Source organism: Phyllostomus hastatus, unplaced genomic scaffold, assembly GCF_019186645.2.
Source record: "Phyllostomus hastatus isolate PE091 unplaced genomic scaffold, TTU_PhHast_1.1 phas_contig_86, whole genome shotgun sequence".
In the NCBI taxonomy this organism is placed as follows: domain Eukaryota; kingdom Metazoa; phylum Chordata; class Mammalia; order Chiroptera; family Phyllostomidae; genus Phyllostomus; species Phyllostomus hastatus.
The window spans coordinates 39,641,698-39,661,430 of NW_025333977.1; the positions used below are offsets into that span (position 1 = coordinate 39,641,698).

General features: G+C 45.2%; 1 protein-coding gene across 3 annotated transcripts in view; it reads right to left on the minus strand.

Moving 5' to 3' along the window:
* Positions 1-19,733, minus strand: part of MB21D2 (Mab-21 domain containing 2) — a 104,599-nt gene that overhangs the window by 22,101 nt on the left and 62,765 nt on the right. The window contains exon 1 of one of the 3 annotated variants that reach the window (XM_045852011.1): positions 19,467-19,487. The exons of 1 other annotated variant lie outside the window; for it this stretch is intronic. The gene's annotated coding sequence lies outside the window, so the exon portion shown is untranslated. Of the gene's footprint in view, positions 1-892; positions 1,001-19,466; positions 19,488-19,733 lie in introns of those variants that run through there. One more of the 3 variants, XM_045852010.1, reaches the window with a different exon arrangement.

Here is a 19,733-nt window from a genome sequence, read left to right on the forward strand (position 1 = left end):
CTCAGGAGCTTGCGGGGTGCGGGCAGCTGGAAAGCAGACCCTCCAGGTCTGCGGCCTGTGCCCTGGGGAGAGGCGGTGGATACCAAAGGAGCTCCGAACGTGAAGCAGAACAGCCAGGCCCCGCCCTGGGGCTCCCTGAGAGGGCATCAGGTCACTTCACCTCTCCTGGCTTCTTCCTCACTTACCGAGAGAGTGTTTGGACTAGATAGCCCATGATGCTCTCTCTGACTTTTGGGAGTCTACACAGAAAAAGAGTGTCTGTGTTTCTGAGTTGAAAGAAAGGAGGGGGAGGTGTGTTAAGAGAGAGTTTGTAGCCCTGGCCAGGTGACTCAGTTGGTTGGAGCATCGTCCTATACACCAAAGGCTGGGTTTCCTCCTCGGTCAGGGCATATATCTAGGTTGCAGGTTCGATCCCCAGTCAGGCGAATGAGGGAGACACAGCCGATGGATGTTTATCTCTCTCTCTCTCCTACTTTTTCTCTCTTTCTAGGACCCTTGAACATATCTTTGGAGGAGGGTAAAATAAAAAGCAAGTCTGTAGTAAGTCAGAGCAAGGTGTAAAGCGCATGCCTCACAGACACACGCAGAGGCAAATAGACCTTTCAGAGAGATTATTTCTCTAAAATTCATGAGTACTGAAGAACAGACTGCGGGGAGGGAAGACATTATCAATGCTGACGTAGCCTGTGCAGAATGGAACGGGATACACCAATCCTCTGGAAAGAGCGACTCCCAACACCACAAGGGCAACTGCAGATCCATTTGGCAGCCCTGAGGTGGGGCTCTGGGCCGCAGGGAAGGGACGTGGGTGGAGGTTTCTTTAAAGTGGTTACAAAGAAAATAACGGGCACTGGTTTTATAGCCAGTCTATAGGCAATGAATGACCTGTCACCTTCTCCTTCTGGTATTGATTCTCGCCTCAGACGGACGATGGATGACTACTGATGAAAGTGCGTGTGGCTCAGTGATTGCTCAGCTGGGCCTGCAACCCTCCTCCGGCATCTGGCACCAGGCTCCCTCTGCAAAGGCCCAAGCCTCCTCAGAGCAGCTCAGCTGGCCTCATCTGCATACATCTGGAGGTATGACCCCTGGGGCGCCTGCTTCACAGCTTCACCGCTTCACCACCTGTTTTCCATTCCCAGAAATCTATGTAAAACAAACAGAATACTCCAACATTATCCATTCTTCCAATAACAACGTAGACGACTTACTAGGAAATTCTCTTGGATGCTGCCACCTTCCAGATCTTGCATACTATTATCCGACCATTCTGGCCTCCTAGTAACATAATCTATTCATTGAGCATCTACTTTGGTCCCAGGGCTTTTTACGCACTATCTTTCGCTTTTACGACGCCCCTGCGTAGTGAAGACATGGAGACTCTGCGGTTAAATGCTGCCCAAAGTCACACAGCCTGTGGCTCTGATCTTTGAACCCACATCTCTGACGCAAAGGACAGAGCAGACGTAGAAACGTCTCACACAGGTGAGTGGTGACGACTTCCCATGTCTGCTTTCCCTTCCCGTTCCTCCCACCCTCCCACAGCTTCGCTGTTTCCCTGGGAGATGGTGACGTAGGGAAGGCTTTCAAACAGGAAGTGAAAGAAGCCAGGAAGCACAGGGCGGACGAGAACTGAACCTGGCAACCACTTCAGGCCTGTTTTTCTGTGTTTCTCCTCTCCTTATGCCTGAATTTCTACCATCGGGGTCATTTTCACATTAAAAAAGAAAAAAAAACCCAGAAATTTCTTCTTGGAAGTTAAGGCTCAATGAGCACTGACTCCGGGTAGAAATGTGCTCCATCCACGTGGGGCATTCCCACCACAGTGCAGACCAGCTGCCCTGAAGGACAGGTCGTGTGACTCCGAGTGCACTGATTCACAGGCTAACAAAGGACCGTGGTGGGACGTCGCGTGCTGCAGGGTCCCGAGGGCAGTACCCAGGAGACGGCTAGCTCATTCCAAAGCTGTGCTCACTTCTCTTCCTCTTCCTTCCTCCTATGTAGACTCCTGCTCCCCGAACACAAGCTGTAAGACAATACTACCATTGAGATGCAAACTGAGTTAAAATGGCACCTGGGAACTGATGAAGGTGTTTCACATGGAAATATGTGATCTGCTTCTAAGCAATCAAATACAAGTATACAGGGTGGGGCCAAAGTAGCCTTACAGGTGTGAGTGTGCACAACGGAGTGTGTTCTTGTATTCTTACGTATTAATTACTGTGTTATTTTCCATCTGAACAACTGTAAACCTACTTTGGCCCTGCCCTAGACACCCCTCATATTCCTCAATATGTGGCTGTCCAGAGGCATTATTCAAAGAAAGTCACAGGCTAATTACAAGTGCCACAAACAAGCTTAATACTACTTTTCGTCCGAAGGAAAACAGGGAGTGGGGAACCTGCTCACATTGTTCACTCCTGAGAGATGCTGTTTGTAAATGCAGTTGAAGAGGAAACCTGTAAAGCCCTGGGGAGTGAGTGGCTTCTCTTGTTTCACTGTTATTACTGGTTTCTCCCCAAAATGAGATTCAACAGAAGAGGTAATCTAAGTTTATTTAAGACACCAATTTTGATTGGCATGGTGGGAGAGAATTCATTATTAAAATAGGACCTTGCCAACTTTATTATTCTCATGCCTTTTAAATATCCACCTAGAGTTTGTCCTAACAGACATAACAGCAAATTCAAATGACCGGGCACTGTAAACAATACAGTCCAGCCCCTGCTGGTGTGGCTCAGTGGATTGAGGTCTGGCCTGCAAACCAAAGAGTTGCCAGTTTGATTCCCAGTCAAAACACATGCCTGGGTTGTGGGCCAGGTCCCCAGCAGGGGGCACTCCAGAGGCAACCACACATTGATATTTCTCTCCCTCTCTCCCTCCTTATCCTCTCTAAAAATAAATGAGTAACACCTTTTAAAAGGGAAAGAAAACAATAAAGTCCAATACCAGGTGGGTGGTATCAGGGTGACTCTGAGGAAGCATGAGGCCCAAAGGGATGGGAGGACCTAAAAACTGGAAAGAGCCGGACCTATCCCAGTTGAGCTGGTGACTCTCTGTGGCTACAAGTAGGTCACTAGCTTATATGGCTTTTTCTTCTCTGTGTGCAAAACGGAAGGAAACGTTCCATCACTCACACTGATTCATCTCAAAAGTGCATGGGTCCTCAGAACATCCAGTCTCACCGCGACAGTTTACAGAGGAGAACACTGAACGCTAAACCCACAGAGCTAGTGAGTGGCAGAGCCATGATGAGATCAAGGCCTCCTAAGTCTTAACCTGGCACTCTGATACCCTAGTATCAGGGTCAAGTTTTAGCACAGAGAGGCGGTGAGATGGACTACAAATGTGCAAACATCAATCCTTTACAGGCAGCCTACCATACCAATGCCAACAATCAGCTGACATTCAATTTCTACAGTTTCTACTACAGAAAGGATAGAATATAAAATGATAGAAGTCATTTGGACACATTTATAAGCCAATATAGTATTCACTCAAAGTTAAATCTACATTTTCACACATATTTTCACACTGAATATTCTGAGCTGTGGTTTATTTATAGATGGCTTTAAGCAAACACATTTAAAAGAGAGAAAATCAAGATTACCTGTAAGGAAAATCTGTTGAAACAGGTTTGATTTTCATTAATGTCATACAAAAATAGACCCAATTTGCTTTTTTAAAAAAAAACACTGTGTAAATAAACATCTGAGAACCTCTGAGGTGACTGGCAGCTGGAGAACTCCTAACCAGGTCTACTCGCAGCTCCACCAGCGGGGTTTCTCCGGGCGAAGTCTGCTCTCCAGCCAAGCGCTGAGCGCACAGGGAGAGACTGGCCGCGGCCAGCCTGGACGTGCAGGTGCTCATCCACGACGCGAAAGGTGCACCGTGAAGGACCAGCACTCATGCCAGCCTGACTTATCCAAACTGACTTGTTCCTTAATGAGACTGACAGATTAAAAGAATGAGAAAATATAAAAATCCTGGAAATAATAATTGGCTCCTATGCCAAAACATAACAAAATCACTCCGACATCCCACAGACAGCCTGTGCCCTTTGGGGCAAAAAGACCACTAGCAATCACGGCACCTCCTCTCCATGCTGATGTGCATTCGGTAGGAGTTTTTCTGTGAGGACTCTGCAGGTGTAAACAGCAACCTCTCGTGCTGGCAATACATTCGGCTTTACTACAAGAATCCTGGACAGTAGGAACAGGTTCAGGTCACTGAGGGACTTAAATTCCAAGGAAGAACGTGAGATTCCAGTTTTTAAGACCTGTTCTCCCTCTCCTCCCTTAGACTACCAGCTCTCTGAGGGCTGGGACCATGTGCTACATGCCTAAGACCCCCACTGTGAAAGTTCAATGTACGTATGATGGATAAAAAAAGAAAAAAAATTACTAAAGAACGATAGGGGGTGTAATAAGACGTCAAATATCTTGGCCAAAAATTCAAGTTTTTTTTTTTTAATGAAGGAAAGTTTAAAGTTGGGGTTCACTAGAAAATAAGTAAAGGGTAAGACAAAGTGTTCTTAAGGAGGTGATATCTTAAACCGAACTTGGAAAGAAGATGGCTTGGAATGTGGGTGGGATTCTAGAGCTGGCTCTGCCATTAAACTGATTTCTGAAAAAAAATAATGAACTTTTCCGGGCACCAATTGCCTCATGTGTGAAACAATAAGTATAGACAAGTTAAAATTTTTTCATCTCTAACAATCTGGTTAAAATAGCTGATGTTCATAAACGTGTGTCTGACTTCCATTGTGGTCCACAGACTCTATTTAAGGAGAAAATTTTCTCTTTTTAAAGTTTTTATTTTAAATTTTTAGCCTTTTAATAATGCCAGCATTTACAGCGTTCATCTTTTGTCATCCCTTCTCCAAATACCATTCCTCCTTCTCTCCACACCAAGCTCAGCCCATGTTTTATCACATTCTCATAATCCCCATTTCTGCTTTGTACAGGAAAGGTGCACAGAACCGTCCTAAGAGGCGCACAGAGGGGAGTCCACCAAAACACTTCTTCCTCCCAGTCTTCACCTTCTCAGTTTACAGAGCAACTTCAACTACAAGATCGTCTGCGTAGCTTTCCTTGGTTATGCCTGACTTCAGGGGTCCTCCTGTGTGCTTTTGTACTGCTGTGGGCTCCCCCAGCATGTCCCCGACACACGAGTGACTGAATTCTCTCCCTATTAGAATGTTAGCCCTTGAGAGTGAGGGGCCGGTGGTGTTCTGGCCTAGTGCCTATTGCATTTCCAGTTCCTAGCACAGCAGCTGGTGCATAGCATCTAAAATGCTTATTGAACAAATGAGGAAATGAATGGGGAAAACGGAGGCCTGGATAAACTGTGTGTGAGCGGAGCGGGGAATGCAATTTGATGCAGGCAAATTCTCTTGCCAAGCCAGTCAAGAAGGAGCATGGAAGAGACCTCAGGCGAGATCATCTGGTCCAGCCCTCTCGTTTTCCAGAAGTCAAGGAATTTTGGCGTAGTGCCCCGGGTGACACAAAATAACATTTCAGGACACATATAAAAGAATAGTAGGAAAAGCAAACATTCTCTCTAATAAATGAAGATACCAGTCCACTTAATGTGCAAGTGGAACCTAAACCATTCACAATGCTGATTTTATTTGACCTTTATTAGTGCTTTCAAACCTGTCCACCTATTATTACCTAGGGGTGTCAAGCCCCCATCACCCAGGCTCAATTACTTAGTACGTATATCAGGCGAGAGTCTCCTTGTCTCCCTCCTGTGTTTCTCTAGCCTTTCAGTGCTCATTAGCACCTCCAACAGAAGGCTGAGGAAATGAAACTCCAATTTATCAATGTCAACTGTTGAACCAGCAAGTTGTATCAGTCCCACCCCCACATGGAAGTGTTTGGACAACTCCGAATCAACAAGATGTTGGCAGCTGTGTTCCTACGGTTCAGTAATTGCATTGTTTCCTACTGTGCTCTACGGGTTGTGAAATGAATTTATTAAATAACCCACACAAAGGGAACGTGGTGTGAGCCAGCAGAAACAGCTCTGGCTGGGCTGGATGTTGGGAGACTGCCTCGAAGGCTCACTCTGACCTCAAGCCTTGACTCCAGAATTTTAGCCCCCAGACCCCAAACTATTTAAGAGAATAAGAATTCTGCCCTGGGCAGGGGAGAAGTCTCTGGCACCTCAACCATGTGGGATTCCCCACCCACCATACACAGCTTTAACATTTATCCAATTCTCTACATACTGGAACCTGGCTGGCTTACTTTCAGCCTAAATCACGCCCTTTGAGTACAACAGCCACGACATACACTGGTGCCCAGTGCTTGGCAGGATGCGCTAGGATCTGTAAGTCTAACTGGCCCCTTCACGCTGGAAGATGATGGCGAGGAAGGCAAAACTGAGCCCAGGCACAAGAGGTATATAATGAAAGGATTTAAACACACGTGTAGAAACCAACCCTACTGTCCTCAGTAAGTTTGCCCATTGACATTTGCCAGGTGTCTCTCATTATTAACACTAGTTGGTGTTTCGTAAATCGAGGACTCTACTGGCTATGGGAAGGAATAAGAAATATTTTCAAGGGAAAATGGGAGAAAACTTACTTGGTTAAGTTTCATAAAACCAACCCTATTTCAGTTAGTGTTAAACCAGACTCGAAGCCTCAGAAGGCAGAGAGGGTTTGCGATTACAGAGAATGTCCCCAGAGAGCCACCCTGCTGGGGGACACGGGACCGTCTCCTAGCTCTCAGGTGTCAGCCGGGCCCTAAGGAGCACAAGGGCTCCTGAACTGTTAGGGCATCTTCTCTGGACAAAGAGAAGAGGCCGAGTAAGGCTGTGAGTGAGGAGGACACCTTCTTTTCAGCTGGGGGTTTGGCGCTGGCTGAGGGCCCTGATTTTGCCTCAAGCAAAAAATAAAAAAATAATAAATAAAATTGAAACAAGGCTCTCCCTAGAAGCAAAAAATAAAAAAATAATAAATAAAATTGAAACAAGGCTCTCTCTCAAATCAAGAAGCAGAATTGTAATCCTTATCCTCCCTAACCGATTATTTTATAAACAGAGGTCAGTTCAGACCCACGGGCATTTACTGGAACCCACGAGTAGCCCAGCAGCTCTGGCCGGGGGTGGACTGCACTCTCTGACATCACTTACCCTGGGCTTGGCCGTCCGCTTAGTGGGGTAACAACTGCTAGGATTTAAGATAAGGACCGGAAAGCACCCAGCCCACTCCGGAACACACAGGGGAAGTCTGTCCTCTGTGGGCTAAGTGCTGTCTCCCAGTCCCTGATTCACACCTCACAAAACCCTAGGAGGCAAGAATTTCACTACCTTACAGAGACCTTAAGTGCTAGTTAAGGACAGGGAGTCAGAGAGTAAAAGATTTGGGAACTACAGCCAGGTCTGGCTCACCTGAACTCTCGCCTGTTCTCTGAGACCAGGGGTTGGTGTCGATCTCTGGGACATTTTGTTCTTTCTAGACTGGCTGGGTGGCAATGCCCTACAAGGCACTGAACAAATTAATAGTACTGTTTTTTTCTTTTTTGCCCCTCTAAAAAAAAGGAGAATGGAATATGGCCAGAAAAGTTCACTGCTGGAGTTCTCTGTTCTTTGGAGTCTGGCTGACTGCAAATTCACTTTCTAATTAGGAGCCCCCTGGCCCATCTCGGGTCAACAGCCTGATGAGCAGCACAGGAGACGGTGGGTTTTAAACGGCCGCCCACGGCACTGCCCGGGGAGCTGAGATCTACCTGGACCGGGGGTCAGGGTCCGCTCGCTCCTGCCTCAGGACTGAGGCCAACGAACCCGTATTCCCGACCCAGCAGCTGCTGTAACAAGTCACTTCCTCAGCGGGGGCTGGTGTCCCCGTCTGGAACACAGTGGGTTTGAACTGGTTGGCACATTTTTGAAAGTCTTGTTTTTTCAGGATTGACTTTGCCCCTTTACAGTCAACTCGGGCCCCCAGGCACTTTCCGATCTGATTTCTGGCCCTACTGTCTTTCCATGTTCTGAACAGCACAAACACGACAGAGTGTGGACCTTTTCGTGGCTGGTTTTCTTCACTTAGCATGATGTTTTTAAGATTCATCCATGTCACTGACTTCATCAGATTAACACCTTGCTACTTCTTACTGCTGAGTAGTATTCCACTGCACGGATGTGACAAAGTTTGCTTCTCTACAGCAGCTGACGCCAGCTGGGGTGTTTCTAGATCTTTGCTAGTATGAATAACCACTGTAAACGTTTGTGTACAGGCCTTTGTGTGGGGACATGAATTCCATTTTTTTTTCAGGTAAATGCTCAGGAGTATGAAAGTTGTGCCATTTGGTAAGTGTGTAACATGTGTTTAACTATTTTATAAATGGCCACCCTGTTCTCCAAAGTGGCTGTACTATTTTGCATTCCCACCAGCCACGGCGGGAATATCCCACTGGCTGATATTCATTCGGTGGGTAGGCTCAGAGAACTGTAATTCCTAACAATGTCTCATTAATGTGTTGACTCATCTGGAGCAAAGGTCCCACGAAATGCATCTCAGTACCCCCGACAGCATAAGGACTGAAGCAATGTAAGTGCACGAACTTAGTGCTGAGGGCCCTTCCAGCTTTGACAGTCTCATTATTCTCTTCTTCCTTCTCTGGATATCTTACTTGGTAGACACTAAATGCCAGATTCAGGTTGAAACCCACCTGAGATGGACCACAAAACTACCACCTACTAGTTGTGCAAGGTAAATGCTTTCACCTCTCACAGATGTAGTTTCCTCCTCCACAAACGGAAGTGACGATTACCTTACTCTCAGGGTGCTGGAAGAGTAAGTGATGCAATGCATATGCTTGGCATATATAGTACATCCTCAGCAAATAGCAATTTTTAGCTTCTACAGTTACAGACTGGTGTGGCTGATGAAGAAGCAGAAGGAGATAAATTGGATCCCCTTCCAAAGGGCCCCAACCACCACAAGAAGGAACAAATTATGTTCCCTGTGTCCCACAGCAGTGACCCCGCCACGCTTTCCAGCTGGGCTTCACAAGGTTCAGGGGTCTCCTCTCTCCAATACTACGTTGGTTTACTCATTCTTCTATTTATTTATAATGTATACACATATGCACGTCGCAGCAGGAAAGAGAGAGTAAACAACAAAACAGGCACAGTTGTTCTCTTATTGAGCTTCCAGTCCAATACATCCCTCTTAACTGATGTGCAGGAAAACACAGGAAGACACAGGGCAGAAGTTTTGCCATAAACAAGAAGAAAGGCAGAGTTCCAGGGCCAGGATTCTAGGTCTCAGCCAAGCCCCTTCAAGTGTGGCAGTGTTTATGGGATTGTGCGTTTGGAGTTTTTCTGAGAGAGAGAGAGAGAGAGAGAGAGAGAGAGAGTGTAAGGGGGAGAAAGGAAGGAGGTAAGAAAGGAGGACTGGGAAATCCACTGATGGGCAATGAGCTTTGAATAATGCATTGACACGTTTCACTTTAAGCACTGTGTGTGTTCCATCCCACCCCCACCACTCGTGGGCTAATTACCTCCCCATGTCGAGCACCCAGCTGTTGCTGTCTAAAATCTGACCTTCACTGTGAAGAGGCTCCCAGCTGCAGTGGCTGCCTACCTAATAAAACATGGACCCTTATCTGCTTTAACCTCTCTTTCCCTCAACCAACTTAGCGAGGTAGGCTGGTTTCCCTAGTTCCTTCCCCCAAATCATTTGTTTCTCTGCCAAAATAAAAGGGGGAGGCAAGTACCCCTGGAGGGGAGAGGGCTTGGCTGCAGTGCAGCCCTGCAGAGAGTGCTACTGGAGGCCTGCTGGCTCTATTCCTTTTGCTACCCAAAGTGTTGATCACTGACCAGAAACAAGGGCATCATATGGGAGTTTATTAGAATGTAGACTCTCAGGCTGCATTCTGCACCTCCTGAATCAGAGTCTGTGTTTTAATAGGCGACCCAGGGAATTCCTGGGTATATTAAAGTTTCGGGAGTGTTAGAATAGTATAGAAATCCCAAAGCCCTTTCAATCACTCAATATAAGAACTTGATGTATGTGCATAAGATGCGCAAGCTCAAGACAAAACTGCTCTGGAAAGGCGGTGTGGTGGGAAGGAAACCGCCAGCCCCCAGGGATCCTCACTTTCTGATATTCACGTGCTGTGTCAGCCCTTTGCACACTGAGTCAGGGCTGGTCTGTCACAAATCAAATGTGTACAAATGAGAGTGTGTGGCCTCTGAGGCCTGGCCACAAAAGGCACTACATTTGTCTGATGATTAGTGATGTCGAGTGTCTTTTCACATGTCTATTGGCCATCTGTATGTCCTCTTTGGAGAAGCATCTATTCAGATCCTCGGACCATGTTTAAATTTGATTGTTCTTTTGGTGTTAAAACCACAATGGAATATCACCTCACACCTCTCAGAATGGCTGTCATCACTAAATCAACAAACTACAAGTGTTGGAGAGGATGTGGAGAAAGGGATCCCTCATGTGCTGTTTGTGGAAATGCAGACTGGTGCAGCCACTGTGAAAAACAGCATGGAGATTCCTCAAAAAATTAAAAATGGAACTGCCTTATGACCCAGTGATTCCACTTCTGGGTATGTATCTGAAGAAACCCAAAACACTAACTCAAAAAGGTAAATGCAGCCCTATGCTCATTGCAGTATAATTACAATAGCCAAGTCATGGAAGTAACCCAACTGCCTTCAATAGATAAGTTGTGGTACATGTACACAATGGAATACTACTCGGCCATAAAAAATAAAGCCTTACCATTTGCAGCTTGCATGGATGAGCCTGGAGAACATTATGTTAGGTGAAGTAAGTCAGACAGAGAAAGACAAGTACCATATGATTTCATGTATATGTGGAATCCAAAGGGCAAAATAAATGAATATACAAAATAGAAACACTCACAGATGCAAAAACAGACGGGTGGTTGCCAGAGGGACGAGGGGTTGGGGAAATGGGTTAAAAAGGTGAGGGGATTGAGCAGTACAAATTTTGGTAGTCAAAAAATAGTCACGGGGATGTGGAGTACAGCACAGGGAACATAGTCCATAATCAGGTGATATCGATGGGAACACTTTGTAAAGTATGTGATTGTGTAACCACTATGCTATACACCTGAAACTGATATAAAATAACATTGAACGTCAACTATAATTGAAAAATAAAATTTTAAAAGGAGGCATTGCAATGTTTTCCTGCCTTGGTCCCTTGGATCACTCACTCCGGGGGAAGTCAGTCACTACGCCATGGGCACTTCCAAGACTCTGTGAAGAGGCCCACGTGGGGAGGAACTGAGGCCTCCCTCCCACTGACAGCAGCATCCACTTCCCAGCCACGTGAGTGACTCAGCTTGTCAGGAAAGCCACCAGCCCCAGTCAGGCTTTCAGATGATCACAGGCCCAGCCAACACCTTCTCTGCAACTTCAGGAGATAACCCCCAGGCCAGAGTCCCCCAGCCCAGTCACACACGAATGCCTGGCTCCACAACGCTGTGTGATGGTATTTAATGTTATTTTAAGCCACTAAGCTTTGGGATACTTTTTCACTCCCCTATAAATCACTAGTACAAAGACAGAGAGCTGGGTCTGAGACTGGGCTCCCCCAGTTAGTGCAGTCACATAGCCTTCTTAGTGTCTCAGATGTCTCATCTGTAAAAGGAACAACCACAGTTCATCAAATCTTCAACACCTGTAAACATACAGCTGCCCTATTAATTCATATATCACTAACCCAAAAAAAGGTGTCATCAAATTTATACATCATGGATTCTAAAATGCATACTAATTTAGAGATGAAAAGTTGTGGGGAAATGTGCATATTAAATCAATGTATTTTGTGGCCTTATACTTGTTCTGCCCACCACACAGAGATGCTGTGAGGATGAAAGATACAGCAGATGAGAAGGCACCTGGAGGCACCTGATGGCAGCATCATGAAGCACCACGACTTGAGAAAGCGAAACAAAATTACCATTCCAGACTGACTAATTAGGCTGGCTCTACTGGGAGGTCATCATCTCACTGTTAATGCTATTGCCTTGGGCCCCTATCAAAATGTATGCTCAGAATGACTGCTACAAAGCCCAACAACAGTCACAGAAAACCACCCACGGCAGTGCTCTCTCAACTTGCTTGAGCCTAGAAAATCACTTGGTGCGTTTGTTAAATATACACTCAGGCCCCTTGCTAGAGATTTTGATTCAATACATCAGGGCTGGGCTGGCATTGGAGTCCATATTTAACAAGGGCCCCAGGCAGTTCTTATAAACACACAGGTTTAAAACACTGATCTAAACAAGATAATACCCACCCACTTGCTAATATTTTTCCTCACATCAAATCATAGTACAAAACTTAAAACCAGTTTCCTTAGCTACATCCCCATATAAAAAAATGCCTTCATCCCAGTATAAGATTTTACTGAAGGTCAATGGAAAAAAACAAATGAACAAACAAACAAAAAAACCCCACAAAACTGTCTTACCAACTAGGGCTTGCCATTGGCTAGAAAACTTATTGAGTAATGGGAAAATTATACTAGTCAATGTTTATAATACAGACATCTTTTTATTATATATATTAAGGAATACATCTCCTGGTAGGCTGACCAATTTCCTTCTTCATCCATTAATAAAAGTTGTTGGGCAACCATACTTTCTTTTTTTGCTGCGATTACCAGGAAACTTTCACCTAAAATTCATTCCCCAAAACAATAACAACACTAACAATAGTTAGATACCTTGATCAAAAAGACCAATGTAGCTGCTATTACAGGAGCCTTTTTGTGAGGCATTGCTTTTGTCCCCTACACTCCAATGGGCATGCTGTGTCACGTCTTTTTTGCTTAAGACCTTCCAGTCCTTTTGGAAGTAGACAGGAAATACATTTAAAAGTCAATACTGTTAGTTTTGTTTTGTTCTGTTCTGTTTCTCATCACAGTTAGACTAAGCGACCACGACCCCATTTCTAGCACCTCTGCCTCCAGCCGTGTGGGTCAGCCCCTCTCACGCCAATCCCGTGGCCAGCTGCTAACACACCACAGGATGTCAGCCCTTCCTTGGCAAGGGAAGTATTTTCCACTCAAGCCAAATACTTAAGAGAATAAACAGAAAATAATTTTAACGTAGCTCCTCAAAAGGCTCTCCTTGTCTCTCTCTGGTGGACAACAATTTTCTGACAATTTGATCCAACTACGGCAGCAGATCAGACCATTGAAATTCTCCCCTGGAAAAACAAAACAGAACAAAAACTTCCCATTTCATTTTAAACATCTTACTCATGTGCCTTTGGTTTTGCACCAGAAATTCATCCTTGACTTGCACTTCTAAATAACCCACAGACAATAATTAAGTCAATAGAACCCTACTGTGAAAAGGGCATTTTCTAACAGATGGGAAACCAAACCAAAGCATGTCAGCCGTTCCCACTCTTCCCAGCCTTGAGGAGCAGGAAGACATAGGGCAAAGGTTTCCATAATCAACCTTGGAGACCAAGGCACCCATGGAGTCTCAAAAGGACATGACTAACTTGCAATAATAGTTCAGGGGTATGTAGTAGTGTTACTCACTGTTGTTCCAATGAATATTTTGAAACTCCACAACTTTTTTCATACCATCCTGGCTGCCCAGTCTAACTTCATCCTGTTCTTCTGGCAAAAGGCCTTTTACTCCATGAAGTCCTCTGCAGACTGTCCCTCTCCCCCCCCCCCATTCCCACCGTCCTCCCGTGACCCTCCCACATCGTAACAGGGCGCCGCGTTTGGTAGTCTCATCTGTCAACTACTCCTCCTAGATCAGCGGCTTGAAGTCAAGGATCCAAGTTGATTCATCTGACCTGCAGGACCAAGCAAACTACCTGGTAGATGGTAGGCACTCGGGAGATCTGTGTGAATGAAAGAACCTAGTTCAGGGACTTTGAGGTCCCTGAAATCCTCTGATTCAAATTCATTCATTATGCAAATAAGGACACCAGGCCCAAAGAAGTGATTTTCCCCCCAAAAGTTATACACACACAGAACACTCACACAACAAAACACAAAAACAAGAGAGACAAAAATCCAACTCTCATTCCCAGCCCAGTGCTTTTCCATTACGTCACCTCTCTGCCCACACTGTTTCCTCCGCCTGACCCTGGTCTTCTGCCACCAACCACCTCCCAGACCTTCCAACTTCGTGTCTCCCTCACCCATCATTTCTCAACCCCAAACCAGTTCTCAGGGGGAAGCCTTCCCGCCAGGGGGCAGGTTCCTTCCTATCTGCTCCCATATCCACTACAATCACGCTCCTTTCCTTTGGAGAGTTAACTTATCCCAACATGCAGTTATAGTTTGAAAAGCACAATTATTTTATGAAGGCCTATGTTTCTCACTAAAACATAAACTCCCTGAGAGTAGAAGCACGTCTTTGTGGATGCTGTTTACTGCTATAACCCTAGTGCCCAGTGCAAGAAGCCTCAACTAAAATATGTGTTGAATGAATAAATCATTTAAGAACTCTCCAAAAACAGGGAGTGGGCCGGTGGCACAAATATTCTGTCTCATGAACAGCAGACATACAATAAGGACACAAATCATTCTTATTGCAACATGAAAAGGCATCTCTGCTTTTGCATTCAGGTAATTCCCTCTATGAATAACGCAGCCTTCCATGCAGACGCCCCTGCCTCAGACTCCAGGGGAATGTGCAGCAGCTTTTCTTCCCTCAGCAGGTTCACAGCAAGGAGCAGCTGCTGATTTTACCCACAGAAAACACACTGGGGCCATCCACGTGCTGCTCGCAGCATCTCTTTCCCAGGGAAGACTTAGATGCCTGTTGGCTCCCAGGCGGGTGCGTTCTTCCACAGGTACAGCTATCACAGGGGATTATTCTTATTCATTTGTCCACTGCTCTTTTAAAAATTTCTCAAAAGCCCGCAACAACAATTGCAAATTTTATTCCACTTAACCCAGAGAAAGGGCCAGGCCACATTTCTGGTTCCCAAGTCTTTGATCCATTCTAGAAAAAAAAGGATGACAACTGGATGTAATTTCTTAAACAGTTTAATAGTCCATTGGGTCTAAAACTATTTAGATATCAAAAGTCACTTCTAGTCCTGATTCTGGAATTAGACTAAAGAAGTGGACCATTCCTACTACCGTTTCTTTGTTCTTTACCTGTTTAAATAGAACAAAACTTGTAATTTGAAGATTTACTAGCCTTGCTCCAACAGCTCATGGTGGAAAACCCACCCTTCTTTGGAAGAACAAGAAAATGTTAAAAAAAAAAAATTAAGAAAGCCCTCCCTCAGACAAAAAGCTTTTGATTAGAGAATGTCATCAATTTTTTAACATGCTTAGCACATTCCCAGTGAAATACCATTATATCCTTCCCTCCTTGGAGCATGAAAAATGGTACCCCAGCTGGGGTACCAGAGAGGTGTTGGAGAGGTGAGATGGGAAGTATGGTTTATATACTCTGATTTGTCTTCCCGTAGATGCAAGTGGACTATAAATCAGAAGACTACATCATAAACACAGCACAATCTCTCTCTGGGCCTCAGCACCCTCTAATATTAATAAGGGCATTACTCAAAGTTCCCCTTAATAGCCACTGCTCTGTGACTCTGACTGTACTAACACATAGGGATAACCTCCGAGCTTGTTTCTGGAAAAGTAGGGCAAGAACCAGATGTCTTCAGGGGGGTTACTCTATCTGTTCCACCTCTGTTATAGACACCCAGGGGTGCCCTATACCCACCCCCAGCCACTGCTCCATAATAAATCTCTAGTACCCAAAAGTAATTTGTATGCTTAATAAAGGGTAAACTTGTTCCCCCAAAATTCATGCTGTGAAGCCCTAACCCCTAGTGTCTCTGAATGTGACTATATTTGAAGATAGGACATTTTAAGAAGTGTCAGATTACAATGAGGCCATTAGGATGGGCCCTATTCCAGTCAGACTAGTGTCCTTATAAAAAGAGAAAGTTAGACACACAAAGAGACGCCAGGAATGTGGGCACTCAAAGGGAAGACCATGCGAGGACACAGTGAGAAGAAAGCCATCTGTACTCGAAGGACAGCGGTCTCAGGAGAAACCAGCCCTGCTGACGCCTTGACCTTGGACTTCCCAGCTTCCAGAACTGTGAGAAAATAAATGTCTGTTGTTTAAGCCACCCAGTGTCTTGTATTTTGTTACAGCAGCCTTGGTCAGCTAATACAACGCTGAGCTGATTCATCTGTTCAGATGAGAACTGAGATCATCTCCTCTTTATCTCTCCCTTCTCTAGTGAAAAGACTTTTGTTCTAAAGCAGGAAAATAACTTTCTCAAAGTCACACAGTTACTTAATGCCGGAAGAGTTACTAGAACAGAGCTCTTACTATTGTACCCTCAACCACTTGAACTTTTTCCTTTAAAAAATGCAGATTATACAACAAAACATTAAAACTTGGCATTGACACACCAATGATACGCATCAGAACGCCTACCCAGTGTACAGTTATAATGTTGGAAGAACTCATTGTATATGTGGATTATGATATTTCGGTAGAGAGCTAAAAACACATTTAAAATAGGCCCTATTTGTGCCCAGAATTCTGTCAGCATCTATTGACCAGAACCGGCATGAAGACTTCTCCCTTCATCCGGAGGCCAGCTCCCTCCCTCCAGGGAGCGCTCTGTTCGCACAGCTCCTGGCTCTCCTCGGTGCTCTTTTCTTTCCCGAGGGGCCTTCCGAAGTCTGTACACACAGAGGCACTCAAACATAAACATGTCTGTTTTTAAAACTAACACCAGGCATTAGACTCAATATTTGCCCTGGAGCCTATTTCCATTCTCTGCTCCTGGTCACACACATGCCTGATCGGGTACAAGGCTCCATGCCCAGCGCCAGATGGGGGCGCCAACCGGGACCCAGCAGCAGCTGTACCAAGGGTTCATCATCCCAAGGCATGCCCCACTACTGTACATGAAGTTAAGATGCGGCCCTGAAAGAAAACGAAAATGTAATTACCCACAGTGAACCTTAATTACTGGAACTGAATTAAAGAAAAAGGAAAAGGTTCTACTTCAATTGTTCCCTAGTGATATTCCTTGGACACAGTCAGGCTATTTGCATCTGTATCAACTCGAAAAATTTATATATATATATAAATCCTTGGGTGGATATATATTCACTCCAAAGGATGATGATGATGATGTGTGTGTGTGTGTGTGTGTGTGTGCGCGAGTGCGAGTGTGTGTGTGTATGCATGTGTGTGTGCGTGTATTCATTCCAAAACCCCATTCGTCAGACATTCTACTTCGTGGGTCAGGCTGGACCTGGGGCAGGGATTCGTGAAGGCACAGAAGGTAAAGCCTGTGCCAGCACTGGACAAACTGGACAAATCACTGAGAGCTACACATACTAACAATCACGATTACTAACATGTTTACTATAAGCCAGGGCATACATTTCAGAAGGTGATGAGGCCAATATACCAAGTCACCTTAATTCCTTTTACACCCACCCCACCCTCTAGATCTGTGTACCTTCTTCTGGGGTAAGGCAGCCCCTTGGTGCTCTCTGAGGAAATCCCACCCACAGGGACACTCATCTCCCTGCTCCCACTCCCTGCTCCACTGGGTTTCCTTCCCAGTGGACGTGTCCTACCTGTGGTGTTTCTAGCAATTATGTTTGGACAGGCCCTGCAAAATGTGCCTCAGCAACTGCCCAAAGCTACCTGATGAGGTAACTCCTCTCGAGGACATACAATTGCGCCCTTCAGTTTGTAAATGGCCATTACTGTTGAAGGTCAGAGTGAGAAGCAACTGCAAATAAACATGGACACTTCTAGAAATATTTTGTGCTTGCACTATGTCTCCCGATACACATTTAAATAGTATTCATCTAGCTCGGTCTATGAATGTAGATACACACAGAATTAAAAAACTAAATAGGGAGACGGAATTCTACTGCCAGCAGCACAGGGTCTTCCTCAGAGCTCCAGGGAAAAGAGTTTGACTCAGAGAACAACTGCAGAGAAATGCACAGTATGCACAAAACCAGCTCAGAACCACCGGGAGGCAGGAAGTCCCTGAGAAAGCTCACCCCCCATTCTTCTTCAAATCCCTTCTCATCCCTTCCTCCTCCCTGGGGTTTTTAGATTCCCTAAATTAGAGAACCAAGTAATTCCACAGTTTGGGGGAGACTCATGGCCGTTACAGGAAAAAAACAAAAAAGAATATCCATGCAGAAATAAGGAAAGTGCTGGAAAAACAACACTCAATACTTTTGGAAGCACTGAGGGGTGGAGGTCATACCCAAATCAAATAGAACTTTTGAAAAATGTATCTTTAGCCAGCAAGTCAAAAATCCAAGGAGAACTTTAAGAGGAAGTGAAAATGTCCCCTGCAGACATAAAAGATGATGCTGAGCGGTAACACAAAAGAATCGGGGGTTCAAGCTTCAGAAACCTACCTGTGGTGTTCCCCTTTCTGCAGAAAATAAAAGGAGAGTGACTGAAATTAGAAACTTTTACACTCATTCCATACTTTGAAAGTCAGGTAAGGGGGCCAGAGTTTTGTTCAAAATGAAAAAGAAAATCAAAGCTCCTTTAATTCAACCACCATAACTTTTGAATTTGAGGGTACAGCAAGAACTTTTCCTTTCTTCTTTTCTTTTCTTCCCATCTCCCCAACACCTCCTACCCAACACACAGAACACACACACACACACACACCCTCTGAAGCTGAATCACAGTATCTAGGGCAATTTATCAGATGTTCCAATTTAGATTACAGACCAATCCCACTAAGTCTGGAGAACCCAGAGTCTGTCTCCAGCGGCCTTCCCTGTGTGAAACAGATGAGCGAGGGCAGCCCAGTGGGAGGTGGCGGCTGGATCTCCCCAGATAGCCGGGGATGAACACTCCTGCCGAAACACGGCATTCTTAGTGGCCTCCTGAGGGCCTTGTCCAGAACAGTTGGACAAATCAGAGGCTTTGAATGGACAACTGCTGAATAAGTAAAGGCCAGGAAGATGAGGTTTCAGTTGCCTTAAACAACTCCTTAGAAACATTCCCTATTTGGGAACTGCTGTATACAAATATTTCCCCACATCACTGGGTGCTATCCAGTTGTTCCTCTTAATTATCACCACAGCTAACAGACAGGAAGCAGGGTGGAGGAAACACAGAAATCACAATCAGCAAACCATGTTATAGTGGAAAGAACACAGGTTTTAGATCAGAAAGACCAGTACTGAATTCACAAGCTCTGCCATGTAACTCCTCTGAGCCTTAGTGTCCCTCATCAGCTTATAAAAAATAAAATGTAAGAAGCCCAAAAGGTAAGACAAACATGTCCACAAAAAGCACTCTAAATGAATTATGAAAGTCTCAACAGTGAATGAGACCAGCCTCTGGTCTCAAATGCTTTCCAGCTGTCTGGAAAAATAAAATATATGCATGCAGAAAGACAAGGCACACCCAGTAACCAGCCTCCAAGGTGGCCCCTGATGACCTCACCTTCTGTTAGTCACATCCATGAGTGGTCATCTCCCACAGCATGCCAGTTGGTCAATAGAAGGGATGGTCTTTACTTCCAAGATTAGATCACAAAAGCCACCACAGCTTCCATCTTAGCCCCTCTCTCTCTCTCTCTCTCTCATTCTCATCAGTCACCTTGGGAAAGCCAGCTACTTGTCATTGAGCTGCCCCATAAAGAAGAACTGGAGTCTCTTGCCAGTTCTCTAGAGCCTCCAGAGTGAGCTCAGAAGGGGTTCCTCCAACCCC